This window comes from Excalfactoria chinensis, chromosome 15, assembly GCF_039878825.1.
Source record: "Excalfactoria chinensis isolate bCotChi1 chromosome 15, bCotChi1.hap2, whole genome shotgun sequence".
Taxonomy (NCBI): domain Eukaryota; kingdom Metazoa; phylum Chordata; class Aves; order Galliformes; family Phasianidae; genus Excalfactoria; species Excalfactoria chinensis.
Window position 1 is genome coordinate 6,672,268 of NC_092839.1, and position 17,240 is coordinate 6,689,507.

A 17,240-nucleotide genomic window follows, 5' to 3' on the forward strand; every position below is an offset into this window, starting at 1 on the left:
GATTCTGATGCTCTTCAGGTTTCTGGCATTGATATTTAGGATGACCATGGACCAAATAGTCAGAAAATGTATTGAATGCTATTGACAGGAAATGGAGTTCATCAATATTGTATTTGAATGTAATCTCAGTTGTCTTAGAAGAATCAAGCATTGGGAAGTTCCTGATATGCCTGTAGTTTTGTTTGCTTTTATACCCAGATCTTCATTCTGTAGGGTCAATTGTTTACAGCTGTGAAAAAGACAATAGAGGAAGTCTATAGCCGTCTTCCACGCTCTTTTCCAATCGTGTCTGTACACTGCTCTGGATATAAGGGGAAAAAGCCTACCCAAACAAAAATAAATCATTTACAGGGCAAAGCATGATCAGATAAGTATTTCTAAAAGTGTCATGCAAAATCTTAAGTGAGAGCTACTACTCAGCTCCTTCTTTATAATCTGATTGATACCGCCTTGATGTTATAATCTATCACAGTTACACAAATAAGTGCATTGTCTTGCCTATGGAATAGATAATAAAGTTGCTAGAAAAAAAGAAGACTTAACAGTAGTGATAAAGAGGAAAACAATGTGTAAGTACAGAATAAAACTGTTTTCTGTTATACCACTAAGCAAGAAATAAGTACAGTCTTGGAGTCTAACAGAAATCTTTAATTAAAGATGTCACTGGCACCTATAATCTATTGTTTTGGTAGCCTTTAAACTGACTTTTACAATAAGTTGCACTTTTTTTTTTTTTTTTTCTTTCCAGTTTCCAAGTTCTCAGACTAGAAATCTTTTAGCCAAGTATACTTGTTCTTTTGAATTTCATCTTATCTCACAAGAATGAATGTTACAATTTGCAATTCAGAACTCTTTATATCTTAGTAACCATGCATAAAAATTAATTCAAGCAAAGTGTAATTTAGAATAATAATAACATGCTTTCCAAATGTTTCCTACACTAATCATGATGAAGACGGTTACTATAGCACCACTGCTGGATTTTATTGAAAACAAAGCAATTCAGTTTTGTACATACTCTCGAGAGAGACTCTTACTGTTTGTTTAAAAGAAGTGAAGGATGCAAGTATGAGACAGTAAGAGAACCTTCTGTTTTCTGTTGAGTGAATTCAGTGCTTAGTAACATTTTGATACAAAAGCAATAGAACAGTGTTTGTTTTCAGGGAAAGGTTCTGAACTTTGCTATTTGTCGGTGGATATTTCTGTACTTTATGTACATATAAAAGTGAAAAAGAACGAAGCGCGTATACTAAGTTTTCTGCCAAAATAAATATTAGGCCCACTATAAATATCTCACCCAAGTTATTAACTGTGGGGTAAATAAACCCATTGAAGTTTGCTTACCTCTGTTTACCCAAGGCATTTTGCTGACATGCGGCTGAATGCACCATTCCAGACTTTCAATTAAATGTCACCAAGGAGCATGTTAAAAGGGTTGGCTCCAAAACAAAAAAAAAAAAAACTAAAAAAAAGAAAAAAGAAAAAAAAATAGGGATCATGGGCCAGGCTTTCTAATAAATGTGGTTGTAGCTATGTCATAAACTTTCAAAATGGGATTCCTAATGTGCTAGGCATGGTTGCTGATTTAGCTCATAGTTATCGGTGTTTAATAAGGATATGGCCACTACACTATCTGTATAGGAGCAAGCACACATACCCTATTGAATGAGTACCTTTGTGGGAGAAAATCTTAATGAGTTGCTTGAGAGCCACATTTGTCATGCAGTTGTCATACCATTGGTCCTCCTAATTTACAGAAAATCTCATTTGATGTATCTTAGTTTTGAATTCTTCTGTCAGTTGATCTGTCTGCCAGCCCACTGTACCCCCATGTACTACTTGCCTTAATTTTGTTTTCTTACTGAGTATTAAATAGATGTACTCATTTTCTTGCTTTGGGACATCGTTTAGTTCTACCTGACATTTACACTACTTCTGAGGTAAGAGACAAAAGAACTGCCTTGGTCTTTAGTCTTCTGAAAGAGCTCAGAATAAGTTGGGAGCAGTAAGGGGCCAGGTGAGGAGCTCCTCTGTGTTGGGAATGAGCTGAGGAGCTGCACAGAACCAGCTTTTGGTCAGTGGATGGGACATGGCAAGGGGGAAGAGAAGAGCTTCAGGCAGGGTATTTGCATGGTCAGCAGCCAGAAATGTTTCATGTTGTTTAGCTTCTTAGAATAAGACCAGATGGATAGAATTATCTTCATCACTTTCCAGGCTTTTCTTAGTAGGTAATGTTTGTATTATATTTAAATTTATGCATTAGGTGTCTGTAGTGGGAATGTGAGTCTTGATCTAAGCTTTTAATGCTTACTTAACTTTAGTGTGTATGTGAAGAAAAGCATTCAAAAAATCCAGGAAAAAGACAAACAAACAAAAAATCTTTAGTGTGAGTTGAAGCCTCCTAATTCATAGGAAGTGTAACTCAGTGTGGAAATTCCTGACATAATTTTAAGAGAATGGTTGGGAAACTGCATCATTTTGAAGCATGAACTTCAGATTTATTTTCAGATCAAGATTTGTGCAACTTCAGGCATCTCATCACACATAGAGATTTTTTTCATGTAAACTCTAACAGTCGCTATGTACCGCATCCTGTTTTGTTCCTTAGCTATTTCCTAGGACTCACAGAGCTATTATTTTTCCTCTGGCTACAGTCAGATCTGGTTCTTTTCTTTGAAACTTTTTTTTTGTAGTCCTGCAATTCACACTGGTATGAAATATAGAAGACTTGTGTGACATAGAAGAGATGATTATAGATAAAGGGAAAATGGATGGACTGTAAAATAACACTTAGAATAAAAGTGTTTTTCTGAGGTTTCTAAAGAAATTGCTCCCTAATTCACAAATAATGCAGTACATATTTAGGTTGTCATAAAGGATGATTACTAAATATGAAACTCAGAATTCATAATAGTGAAGAAGCATATAAGGAGTTGAGGAAAAACTGAACAACAGAAAGACAACTTATAATACTTAACTGCTTTCCTTCATAGATCACTTGCTAATGGATACAAAACAATGGGACAGCACCTCAGAAGCAAAATTGATTATTAAAGGAAAACAAGTTTCAAAAACACACCTACCATATGTTCTAATGCAAACAGTGGATGTAAAGTCTCTCCTTTTTGTGTTAAAGAAAACCTCAAGCTCTTGATCTCTTTTTCTTTCTGCCATCAATCAGAAATGAGAATCAACAGATCTGAATAGAGTGAAGAGAGGCTGTTGGCACAAACTTGATGTTGCTTCCCTTAATAGTAAACTCGTCACTAGATTCTTTAGATGTAAAGGACCCAAAGTACAGACTGCTAACAGATTAACTGCCACAAAGATAAAGTGGAAGAAACACTCTTCAAGTATGTGAACTCTCTTAGTATGTGACCAAATCAAGCTAGTATCACTCTCCAAAAGTAAGAGATTTCACGAGTCCACCAGAATCCTATGAAATTAGAGGCCTATATGTAATTGGCCTGACTCAGTTCTGTTTTAAAGTTATTTTAGAGTTCAACTTGTCCTGAAAATTGTAGTAATTATGCAGAAGGAACAGGGATTCATTCTACACTGCTTGAAGGGAACTTTTTCTGAAATAAGCCCTTAGTATAAGCTTCATTGGAATTGGAAGCATAATTGTGCTTTCATCTGCAAAATAAATCAGAAAAGAGAAAAGACTGCTAATATGAAGTTCCTTGGGAAATGCAGAGAGGCAGAACCAAAATGTCCACAGCAAAATACTAAAGCAAGTATTCCACATAATATTGAAATCAGTTTTCAAAACTAAATATTTGGTCACCCAGGAGAATATTTTGTCACCTCAGTGTTGCTTTGTTGATAGTAATTATTCTCTGTTCTTCAGACTTGACACACTTTGCTTTATAGTGGCCAAAATATCCTGCCCCTATTACAGAAACCTATTTCCAGGCATAGGCAAGACAAAATGCCTTTGAAAGGTTTCAGAAAGATAGGAACTTGGGTGCATGAGAAGAATGAAATATTCTCTGCTGTATTTCGATGAATCAGCTCATTTAGCAGCTGATGATTCTTGGCACAATGCTCTTTTATTTATTTTTTTTTTCCTCCTTATTTTCCTCCCATGCTAACCTACTCTTGGTCTCAATGGTTGTTTTATTCAAACAAGGACTGAGCACTGAACACCTATCAACAGCCCCACGTTACTCCTGGCTTTCAGTTTGATTCATCAGAATGCGTTTGTTATCACAGTACATTGTTCCTACATTCTCACTGCAACATCCTCAATAGGACTTTCTATCTCTGGTGTAAGAGCTCTTACAATTTTCATTGCAGGGAAGCAAAAAATTTTGAAACTACTATTGCTGCTCCAGCAGCTTTTTGGTAGTCAATATTACTTGGGTGGGGTAGCAAAGGTATCTTCCAGACCCCATCAAGTGCACAAGGATGTGAAAATAATAGCAGGGACCATCTGCATTATTGCTAGTGTAGGAACAGTGAGCCTGTTCACTACTGCAAGTCTGATAATGCTCCATGGCAACAGAAGGATGATTATAAGTAATGCAAGTCAAGGGACATCAGAGATGTACAGAAATGAAAGGAATTCCCCATTCTGGAAACAGAATTCTGCTTTCATCACCTTTCTCAAAGGCAAAGCTTCTATACAGAACATATTTTCAAGGCAGAATTTCTGGAAGTAGTAATTGGTGTAAAATTCAGCTCAACTGATTGTTCATTGCACTGCCACTTAATAAAGTACTCTTGAAGGGTTTCTGCAGGACATCACAGAATTTTGTTGTAGTAAAAGTGAGAATAAAGACAGTCCTTTTATTGTAATGCCATTTGAGTCTAAAGATGGAGACACACCCTTAAACTGCAGATGGTTCTTACCTATTTCTTTAATCGGTGCAGTTTCAAAATTGTGATCTAATGTAGATGTGAAAACTTGAAATGGTTAGGAAGCATCACTGGTGCATGGTTGCTTGGAAACATGATGTACATTTTCCATTTAACGAGGCATTTAGGAAGTTTTAATAGTAGTATACAGATTGCCTTTTCTTTTCCAGAGTGGGGAGTTCCTTTGGATATCTCCAGACATTTTTAAAGCATTGTGTGAGATAGACAATTTCCTCCTCAAAAATGCCACGTTTTCATGTCTCATAAATCAACTGTGGTAATTTCTGCTTCCTATTAACTAAAGCAAGCATTGGAGGTGAAATTTCTGTAAGATGTGAAGGGCTGTTTCAAACAGGAAAAGCCTGTTCAAGAACAAAAACAGTTTACAGTATCTAATGAAATGACTAATGTAATTCTTGTGGAAAATGGACTTTCTAGATGCCTTTTCCACAGAAGGTAAAGAGAAACATTAAAAATACATTTGCTACTGATAGGTTGAATTCATTTTAGCTGGCATAAATAGGACAGATGAGCTATTCAAATGTCTGATGAGTACTATATAATGAAATATTTATCACCTTCTCATGGTCACTGCATGAGAGGCCAATAATTTGTTTTCTCTCATCACTGGTATTTTGTGGCACTTGTAATAAATTATACATTGCAAGCTTACATTCTTCACCCTTTTTCTATTTACCTATCTAGTCTGAGATCTCATTCATCAAAATGTACCTGGTTCTGGCACAAAAGTGAAACTATAAATTAATGTATTCCAAAGAATCATGGAATTTATAATTCATGATGGTACTGGGGCAACATGGATAGAGTGTAACATACTCAGCAGGTGACCTTTAATGTTGTAGAATGGGAAATGGGAAAAGCAAAATTTTTATAAAGGTATAAATAAATAGAGACAGATGTTAGCCTCAGTCATGCTGTCTGGTGATCTTGATTTAGGATAACACCTCTGGACAAGCAAAGCTGTTCGGGTTTTTGTCTATAACAGAGTCTAATCCAGTGCCATGGATTTAGTTCTTACGAGCAATGAATTCCCTAAAGCGTTCCTTCATGACAGAGACACATAAATTATCTTTTATTTGAATTGCATTAATGCAGTGGATTTAGTGCAATGAAATATTAGGATGAAATGAAAAAAAAAAAAAAAAAAAAAACCAAAAAAAAACTACCCCCACATGGCAGTCTTGGCAATATTTAGATGTAAAGTCTACAGTGCTGAAGATGAGACTATATTAAAAAAAAAAAAAGAAAATTTGACTCTGGTATTGCCTTGAAGTATGAAGAAAATTAGAATGCTTTAGATCTTGAGCATAATTTTTCTTAAGTTTTCTGGGTAAACAAACCTCTTGTTTTCCATTAGCAAAAGGCTTTGGTTTTCTGATTCTCAAGAATGACTTCTCAAGACACAATCAAATTATGTTCCTGTGAAGTAATGTGGTCTTATAACTGTGTCATTATGTGTTGGAAGTGGAGGTTTTTGTCTTAGGTTTTTTCTTCTTCCAATCATAACTCATTTGACATTAGCATGGGGCTAAGACCAGCCCTTGTCTCATTTATCCACGGGACTAAATCACTCAGTGTTGAGGGGGGCTGGCAAATTTCATTATTAACTACTCAAAAAGAAAAGTCTTTAGGAGTCTGTCATTTCTGAAAAATCCATGAACCTGTGAATTAATTTCTTATGGCAAAAAATGTTTTTTAAATGACCTTGTACTTGGGCAATACAGGAAAAATAAACCTAGAACCTTTCTCAAACAATCCAGTTCAGTTATTATAGAAATGTTTATAGTACAGTCCAGTAGTAAATCTGTGGAATTTGTTTCCCAAAGATGTGTGAAGATCTATAATTCTCACTTTGTGTTTACTGATAAATTAACCATCAGGGTTCCTGTGAATATGGGCTTCAGTTCCATGTTTTATCTCAGAGAACAAGACTGAGGGTTTTGGAAATATATTTTAGAACTCTCAGAATTTTTTAAAGTCACAGTGTGCGTTTGGTGACTAAACCCAACATTTATTTTTGCAAGTGGCCAGAGGCCTCCTTTTAATTCTAGATTTTCCATCAGCCTTCTGAGCATGTGACAACAAATTTGTGTGCGACAGGTCTGGAAGCAGCAGCATACTTATGTCTTGCTTTTTTGATATTGTTAGGGATTCAATTATAAAGAGTTTCTGTATCTCCTGTGCAGGCCCCAGGCTTGCAACTTTATATCTAGATGAAATCTGTGAATTCCTCAGAATTTTGAGGTATTGACTGTGTAGTTGAATAGAACAAAGATCGTTGTTTCTACATTGTATTTCTAAGAAGGTGTGTTATAGTGATATTAAACAGAATTTGCTCTTTGCATCATTTTCATATAAAATTCCAGAGGGAAGAATGCATTCAGGTTTGCAGTACCTGATCTACTGGTGTCCTCTTCAACTTATTATTTGCCAATAACCCAGTGGCCTTGCTGGCATAATTTGTCATTTTATAACAGCATGTGTGTACATTTTTTTCCTTGTAATCATTTCCGTCATGTCCACTGAATAAATGTTTGGTTCCTTTCTCCTTCCAAAGGTACTGCAAAAATCAGGTTATACCAAAAATTTTCTGTATTGAACTGTATGGGAAGTTCTTTTCAATGCAAATTTGGTAGGAAAATGACAAATTCATTCTGATTTAAAAAATAGATCTTTATGAAAAGAATAGTAGAAAAAAAATATGAAAGTAAAAGCTGTTAGTTCTGCATCAGGATCCCTTTGTGCTTAGTAAAATACTTCTGTGTAAATGCATGTGTTTGTGGCACATTTTATTAATGCATAATTCAGTATCCTTTTAATAACATTTAAGGAGTTAGTGAAATGATTTGTTGAAAATTATACAGCAAGCAGCCTTTTTACTTTAATTGCTTTTGTTTGTATATATGCATGCAAACAAATACATACAGGCATAACTGCTATGTGTTTGTTATTCCTGTAGGCAGTTCATGTTGTCAGCTGTTTTAGAAGTGCTCCGTCTGCAGTTCATGGAAGGCTGAGATTATGCAGCAAAGAAAAGAGGAGCTCCAACTGTCACTGAATTTCAGCTCTGACTTGTTTCCTCTTGTGCTTTCAGAAACCTCTTCCTTGTCATTCTATTTCTTTCATAGTCACTTGAAGCTTCTGACTGCATTATAACTCTCCTAATCCTTAGCTGAAAAATCAATAATGACTAATGGGTAATCAGGAAAATTTATGGAGTTAGTGATGAAAATTTTTTGGAAAGTGCAGGAAAAGGCAAAATTTGGGGCTCAGGTGGAATAGTAAAATTATTTGGTACAAAAATGGACTCATGAATCATTTTCTCAGTCATGGAACTTTGATTTTGTCTATTATTATAAGTAGATTAATATTTTAATCAACAGTAGAACTTTACAGTAGTCTTAGCTCCAGCTAAGGGATTGAAAGGTTTTCTTCAGAGTTTCTGGTATGATGCTATGTTTTGGTTCTGGGAGAAAAAACAGTCTTGATAACACAGATACAGCAACGATAGAGCTCTAGAATCTGTTGTGCAGGGATGTTAATTATTTAATAGTGGAAAGGAGTTGGCTGCTTGAAATTTCTTATTGATCCAAGGTGAATTACCAAACTGGCAGAATTTTTTTATCTCAGGCCATGCAAACTGAACTGCTTCACACACAAACACTGTGTTTTCCTAATGCTTGTCCCTGATCTAAGGGCTTCCTGATCTCTTGCAAGTATTTCTTCTGGTGATAAAGAAGTTCTAATATCTGACAGTTCTCCAAATCAGTAGTTTCTATGGTGGTTGGGTACAAACCTGTTAACCACTACTAGTTTATTTAGCTTCGTGGCTGCCCCTCGATGTCAGAAGTATTGGAGGACATGATGATACTTTGATCAATAAAAACTAAATGTAGTCATAAGCAAAGATTCAAGGAGGAGAGATTATTTTTTCAAAATGTTTAAACATATATTTTGCATATATAATTAGGACTGCATTTTCAGTGATTACCTGGAATATAAATGTATGCCCAGTATATATTTCCGTATTAAGGAGAAAAATATACTGCTACCATCAAGGGGAATGAAAGATGATTTTATAAAATACTGTTTGGACTGTCTATAATGAATTCACGCTCTTTCAGTTTGTTGATCACAGTGTTTAAATACCAGGCCTTGCTATGTGAAGATAACAAAAAGAGCAACAGAAAGCCCAAGAATGTATTTATACGTCAGGAGAAAGACACAGTGCTTTTTTGGGAATACATCAGAGAGCATCTAATAAAATATCAGACCATACATTTGTGATATCACCTAGAATAATAATTTACTATTTTCATGTAGAATGAATATTACATTGTTAAAAATTATTCTTTTATTCTGCGATTCAGAGCTTGCCAGATTCGGTTTTCTGTTTCTTTAATGCCTCTTACAAGCAGGTATATGTGATGAATGCTAAAATCCTATGTTTGAATGAACCTCTCTAGCAAGTCATTTCCAAGAACAATTATTATCATGTTGTTTGCATTAAAAACGTATTAAAACTTAAATAGTTCAAAAGCATAAACAAGCATAAAGTAAAGCCTATTATGGTACTGTTTACCAACACATTTATAATTACAAAATAAATTAAGCATGAAATGGAACACTTCTTATTTTCTGCAGTAAGAGAATGAAATATTTGATGTTTCTTTACAGATTATTCTGTACAAAATTTGAAAGTGAATAATTCTGAAGGTTGTCATGGTATTTTAGCAAAACCTAAATATATCTCTTTGAAAACACCCAGGTCCATTTTCCTACAGATAATCAGAACGCCCAAGGAAGGGAGATAGGCAATTCCAGAACTCAGCCTTCCACTAGGAATAAGTGTAATGCATAACATAATTAATTTCATAAATACAAAATGCAGTCCTTTCTCTCTCATAAGTACCTTCATTTAAAGTTACAGTACTTATAAAATTGTGGAACAGCTTAAACAGTGTACAAATTGTGCTTTTGCTATATGTGAAGTCTGGATCTGAATGCCTATGGTCCTGTGTACCTGTAATCCAGATAAAGAAGGTCAGGTTCTTTTTTAGTTCCTCTCTTTCTTTACAAAAGCTACGTGGTTTGTGCAGAATAGATCATCAGAGATTCTTGTTTCATTCATCAGCACTCTTAAAAAGTGGTAGTATCTATCAAAGATATCAACAAACATTTTAAATTTGGGAACTGCATCTTCATCTGAAAAATCAGCTTAACAATGAATGCAATCCTCCTGCTGTGTCCGTGAAATATAATATCTACTGTCTTCATGCAGCATGTTATTAACAGATCTCAAAGCACTAGAAAAATGAACAAAAATCTTTACCTTGTGTGTGGGGGCATTTTTTGTTTGGTTTTATTTTTATCAGTAAAAGAAGCAGCAGTTATATATGCCCAATTTCCCTGCACTGGTTATGCTTCTTGACTCTTGGGCTCTCTGCCATGAGCCATTCTGTCCTTCTGTGCAGCAGTTGAAGATAGGCAAACCTAATTTTGACTGATGTACAGCTTACATAATTTCTACTTAAATGAACTCTTTTTCCATCTTCTGTGACCTTCTTTCCATGTGAGTCTAAACTTGGACTGTGCTATTTGGTGGAAGTCAAACATAAGGGAGAAACATGCGTTTGTTCATACTAATACACAAAATGCTGGAAGATTTGAAGATGAAGAAGAATGTATTGAAATTCAGATGAATATTGCTATGCTCGATTCCTCTTTCCACCATGTTAAAGAAGCAAAGGGATTGAGAGGGATAAACAAATGCTTACAAGCATCCAGGTGCAGAGAAGTATTGACACTGCAACTCGTTACTGCATAAGGGAAATGTAATGGGCTGCAGAGAGAATGCTTGTATGAGCCACTTTTGCAGGAGAAAGCTACCTATAGGTAAAGGACCTCAAAATGCTCTGTGCCACTTGAGTTCTTGGAGGACTTGTATTTTTCCTCTCTCTTTTAAGTATATGCCTTTGAAAAATTATTTGGATCATTCAGGTCATGCCCTACTAATAAGAAATTTCCTCCTGTTCTGTGGATGAGGTCATTTCAGATCTGCTTTATCTTTACATTACTAGTCTGCAACAAATATTTCCAAAGCTTGTTTGGCTTTCTTTGTCTTGACTTGAGTCTTTCCATAATTACTGAGGAAGAACTCAGTAAAGCATCACTATCAAACAAAGAGCTTTGTGGTAAACAATTTAAAAGAAGCCACACCTGGACACTGAAATGAGTACAAGCTGAATGCACAAAGTCGTTCCTAGTTGTCTCATGTCTCAGCCTCCTCTTCAGCACTACATATCTTCCCTTCAACAGGTTTGTTTTGTCCTTTATACCTTTGTGTTTGAAGAGGTGATTTAATAAACAGACCTTCCAAATTGGTCCTCAGGAGGGATTAAGAATTTCATTTATAGGATAGAGTTAAATAAAAAAACAAAAACAACAAAAAAACCCACTCACACTGGTACCTTGAGCTTTCTGTTAAAGAGGGGTGACCTTCCAGGCTTTCAGGCTATAGAATGCCTTCAGAAAGCTGCCTCTTCAAGTAGAACAAAAAATTTTCCTGTATTCATGGCTATTGCCTGTATTGTTCACACCCATGAAGAGCAGATATCTTCATTTAATGCTTATTCAGTATAAATAGCTGCTCTATGCATCCAACAGTAACAGATATCAGTAGCAAACCAGGGAACTCAGAAGCTTCCCGTAGGCCAAATTCCTGACTTGCCAAAAAAGGATGATCTCTTGCACCCTGTGTACCACACATGGCTTTTAGCAGCAGTCATTTATATAATTAATGCTTGACTTGATCTAAGGGAATGGGTAGCAAGAAAGGCAAAGATCTCCATGTGAATTTTGTATTTGTAAATAGCTTACCTGTGTGTTGTAAACTAAGAAAGTTTTCTTCTCATTTTTCTACAAATTCAGCACATATGTTTCGTGCAGGGGAAGTTTGGCTATTTTCCCTGTTTCCAACATCCGATTTTTCATTCCAAAGGCTCTCATTTCTTTTCATTGAGTAAGAATTCTCTGCAGAATATGGTGGTCTGATGAACTACTTCTGTTTGTTTCTTGAATTCTCAAACTATATGTAGCACACTTATAAAATATATTTTCCTTTAACAACAAAGTAAAAAGGTACATTTGCATTGTTTTCTTTCAGTAAGTATAAAAAGTGCAAAGGATGAGTGATTAGCATTCAGTGGAAGCCTTATTGCTGAGCTAATTAATTCAAAAGGTTTTATGACATAAGCCTATAATTCATACAACTTGACTGTTCTATCTCTTTCTAATTTTTTTTTGGTGAGTTAAGTACAGTTAAGCTTTATGTGTGAATAGTCACTGGCTTTGTAATTGAAATACTGACTTTATTAACAAGATTTGCAGGAATAAAGCTTACTTGTACACAAAAGCATTTGTAGGGCCTGACTTACATTTTCTGAAGGTGTGACTTCACTAGGAAATGAGGAAAGGCCTTCTGCTTTGCTTATACATAGTTTTCTATAGTTGCACTACCTGAAATTACTGAGGAGACAGATAACAGATTGTCATTTCTTCCCAGGCAGAATTAATATCTGTTTTCTTACCTTCTCATGCAACTTAGAAACTAAATATGTGAACTCACAATGATTCAATGATGTGACTTTGAGATGACAGAATGAACAAAAAGTATAGGAGATACTACTCAAAAATGGAGGAGTTTGACATGTTCTGGGTACAAAAAAAATGGAATTTTATTTTACATTTAAAAATATGGCTATCTTTTTAATTAGGCCAAAAATTAAGGCATCCCTTTTATAATAATATTTCACTCAGCAAAGATTAATGAAATATCCTATGAAGTTCTTCCAATCTGTTTTTCAGAAAGTTAAGTTTGAATTTGATTGCTCAGAAGTAGTCAAGAATGCAATTTAGAATGAATGCAGCAAAATTTATAGCTGTGAATTTTCTTTTTTCTTTTTTTTTTTTTTTTTTGTATATTTGATTACTGAATCAAACATCTGTATGCCAAGCTCCTGGGTGTGGGGTCAGAACAAGACATTTTTTCCTCTATAACAGTTTTAATACGTAAGGATTGAAAAAAATGAAGACTGACAGTGATTCTGAAAATCAGGTTTATGTACAGTGGTTCGTTCTTCCCCTGCAGTAACAGGAAATTATTCAACATCTAATAAATTCAACAATGAAACCCTGACTGCGAGAATCGGGAAAACAAAAAATGAGTATAAAGATTCTGACCATCAGTTGTAATTCTTGCAAGAACTGCCACTGATACATTAACAACACACTGTGCAACTTCAGCTCAAAGGTTTACAGGGTTGGAATTCCTGCTTGTGTAGTGCTGAACATAGCCTTTTGAATTTGTGAAGGTGTAGTCCCTGATGTCTGACTTGCTTGTCTTCCACTGCCTTAGGTTCGAAATTGTTTGAGGAAAACCCCTTTTCCACATAGATGCCGGGCTACTTAGCTGCAAAGGGAGGAAGTTAAGATTCGCCTTAGGGTTTAAGTATGTTGTGGTTTAAGCCACCATGCAGCTCAACACCATACAGCCTTTCATTTGCTCATCCCACTCATGGGGATGGGTGAGAGATGGGGGTGGGGGGAGAAGGCTGCCTCCCCAGTATTCCCTTTCCCTTCCTCTTCTTGCATCCCTCTTTTCACTGCCATGATCTACAGTCAGTTATTTTTTCGTTTCCTTTCTAACTACAGCATTATTTCTCCCTTGATATTCCTATTCCCTGCAACCTTGCATGTATATTTAATATTATTTAAGCAACTAAAAGATTTAAAACATTTAATTTTACACATGGTTAACTCTGTAACTCATCTTGGAGGCCCTTTTTCTTCCCCTTTTTCTTACTCAATAGCTTTTGTTAAGCACATTTATTACAGCTTTTCTTTGATTAGATGTTCAACAGATTAGTCTAAATAAAAGCAGGTGGGCTGAAAGGATGGCTGGTTTTGTAGTCAAGGTACTAGGATCATACTCAGGAAATTAAGTTCTTTTTCTAGCCTTGAGACTTATTTTGAGTGTGTGTCCTTAAACTAAGTCATTTAACCTATTGTGTTTCCATATTTAAGAAACAGAATGAGACTGATCTTTCCCTATTTACTACTTTCTTTTACTGTTTTATCTATCCATATGTTGAATGGAAATAGTACGCATACATACAATGTGTTCATGATATGTAAAATGGTTCAGGTGGAAAAAAAAAGAATTACTCATCCATCTCTGGAAGCACTCAAGGCCAGGTTGAGTGGGGCTTTGAGCAAGCTGATTCTACTGGGAGATGCTCCTGCCCATGATAGGTGGTGTGGAACTAGGCAGTATTTTTGGGCCCATTCTGACTCAAACTCCATTATGACTGTCATATGCTCAATAGCGTCAAGACTAAATTTACTATTTGCACATTTTCTATCAAAATAGGTTATAATTCTGAGATACCATACTCATAAAAGTCATAGGAACTAATATTGCACTTTCATAATGATGTGGGAAGTCATTTGATCACCAAGACTAAATGCAAATACAGTCTCATTGAAGTATGTACTATCTCTGCAGGATGAGTTGGGCTTGCTTTGAAATGGCTGTTGCGGATAGAAGTTTCCAATGTCATGTGAGCTTTAGTTGTGCTCTTTGATTCTTGGATTTTAATAAAAGATCTATGCAATCCTATGCATGCTAACCTGTCGTAACAAATATCCAACTGGTCAGTTGTTCTTTGAATGACTGCCTCTGCTGCTTTTAACATGCAATGGACTTAGATACAGAAATTTAATGAAAAAATAAAAATATGAATCTATTAAGGAAGAGAAGATACAAAATGGGAATCTCTGAAACCATACTTACTCAACCTGTGTGAAAAAGTCACATCTTAGCCTGAAAACACACAGAGCATCATATTTTCTATTCTTCTCCTTCAGTACTTGCTGCTTGCTCAGCCAAGGGTAGCACATGTAATGCTGTTGTGTGGCAGTTAATACACCACATTGGTTTTCTCACAACTATTAACATAAATGGTGTGCTTACAGTTTCATTACACTTTCACTTTGTGTTTCCAGTGGGGATCTCCAAGTCATCTTCTAGCAACCAGCTTGAGACTTTGTGCCAGAAGGTAGGAAGCGGAAAGGTGCTTTGTTTGAAAAATGAAACCTAAGTTTCTCATTTAACAACTAAATAACAACATCGAAGGAAAGAGTAAAACAGTACAATATACTCAAAAGTATACAAGTGAGCAGTTGATTCTGCCAGATGCAAATGTTTTCAATAAAGATTTATAATGTTAAATTATTTATTTCTTGCTTTAGTACAGATGTATGCTTTTGGGGATAGACTGTTGAGCTAAATCATTTCAAACTTGATTGCAAAGAGGGTAACTGAATGTTTCTTAATGATGCATGTGTGGTGCTATTGCTATGATTATAGGTATGGTGTGACTAGAATTTAAGTTACTACTCTTCCCAAGACTTGCATCCTCCACTTATTTCCCATTATATTCAAGCCACCTGTTTTTTCCTGTTAAGAATGTAAAATATTAGCTAAAATCATAAATGGAAATGAATGAATATATGAAAAGCAGCCGCCTAACATTATTTTAAGAATTCTGTAGCATTTATCAAATTCTCCGTTGAATCTCTTTGTAATGTTGAAGGCATAGTTTAAAGCAACAGAAATGAGGGAACATGATCTTAATGTCATGACATGAGTTGTCACTAAAAAGGAAATTTGAGCTCAATTCAACCAAATGACTTAATAGGAAATTGTGGTACATAAATTGAGATTTATCTTTGCTGTAATTTTTCTTCTGGATGAGACAAATTGAGTGAACTAGAAGAGGGAACTATTATTCTGATTTTGATCTTCATATGACATAATTGCATGTTAGTACTAGTTTTTAGGAGGAAATATGCATGGTATGATTGCTTGCAATAGAAGAGAACTAGATTCGGTGATCATCAAGGTGTTTTCCAGAAAAATATCCTGTGTTTCTAAATAAAGAAGCAGCTGCATTTTTCTAATTCATCTCATTGATGCAAAACAACAATCAACCGTCTGAAACGGTTGATCATAAAAACTTGTTTTAAAAATGAACATATACTGGTTCAAATGTAAAACATTATTTATGTTTTAGTTCAGTTTACTACAGTCTGGACTTCGTTTATATGTGTTTCAGGGAGCAGGGCATGTTGTCAGCTGACAATCATGCCATCTTTTTCTGCTATTATGTTAATGAATAATGACTTGGTTCAGAGGGTGTAATCTGTGTCAGAGCCTAGACTAGCTGAATTTGAGCATTTTAGGTTGTCTTCTAGATGGAAAAAGCAGGTGTACTCTGTTGAAATAAAACACTACATCGCTGCAAGTCATTTGTTTTGCTTTCTCCAAGAATTTGAATTGTCCATGTTATTGAGTCTTTTGGAGTTGGCTATTTGTTGCAGCTTTTAGGAGTTCTTTGATCAGCAGACTTTTTCTCACAGTCTAGAAGGCCTTTAAGGATAAAATATAGAATGTCTCTATGGAGGTTTAGGTAAAATTTTAAAAATTTCCAGAAACAAAATACTTATTAAAAATAAAATACCACCTATGAAGGAAGCTACTTGATAAGAGAATATATCCTGTATATGATTCTTGCTTTGCGGGTTATTAACAACATCATTTTTCAATGGATAAAATATTGAGTAATGAACTAAAATAGGAAAATTGCTACCACTTTTATTTAAAAATAAAAATAAAAAAATGAAGAACAACAGGCAAAGAGAAGCCTTTCTAAATGACCACGTAAAGCTTCTGTATCACAGTCAAAGAGCCTGAACTCAGTTTGGAAGTGTTTTTGCTGCAGTTAGTGTGACTTCTTCCGTGACTACCATGGTTTCAAAAAGCACTGTTGACTGAAAATAAGAAGCACTGGAATAGCCAGCGTATAGTGTCAGTTCTGCAGTGACTTCAAAGAAGCTTTGGTGATGAGACAAGTTTGTACATTTGGAACTCGGTTCACAGCAGGGTTTCTCCTAGAAGGTGTCCTTTCTTCTTGCTTTGAGGTTACCCAGTCTACTCTGATGGACTTCTAAATAATACACCTTTCTGTAGTTATCTCTAACAGTTTTGTGTAAGACATACTATAAAGACAAGATAAGACAGTATATTAAGAAGTTTTTGGTCCCATTCACTGAAAAGTGAGTTTTTCTGCTCTTGATTCTGTCAGTTAATGAACATTATAGTAGAAGTCATGCAATTACAACACTGTAAGAAACGTTTTCCATGCGCTCCTGTTTTTTCTGCTTTATAAGTAAGGACACTACAAGAAGAATTTGCAAGAAGATTCAAATTTGAATCTATTTCTTTAACTGAGACAGTG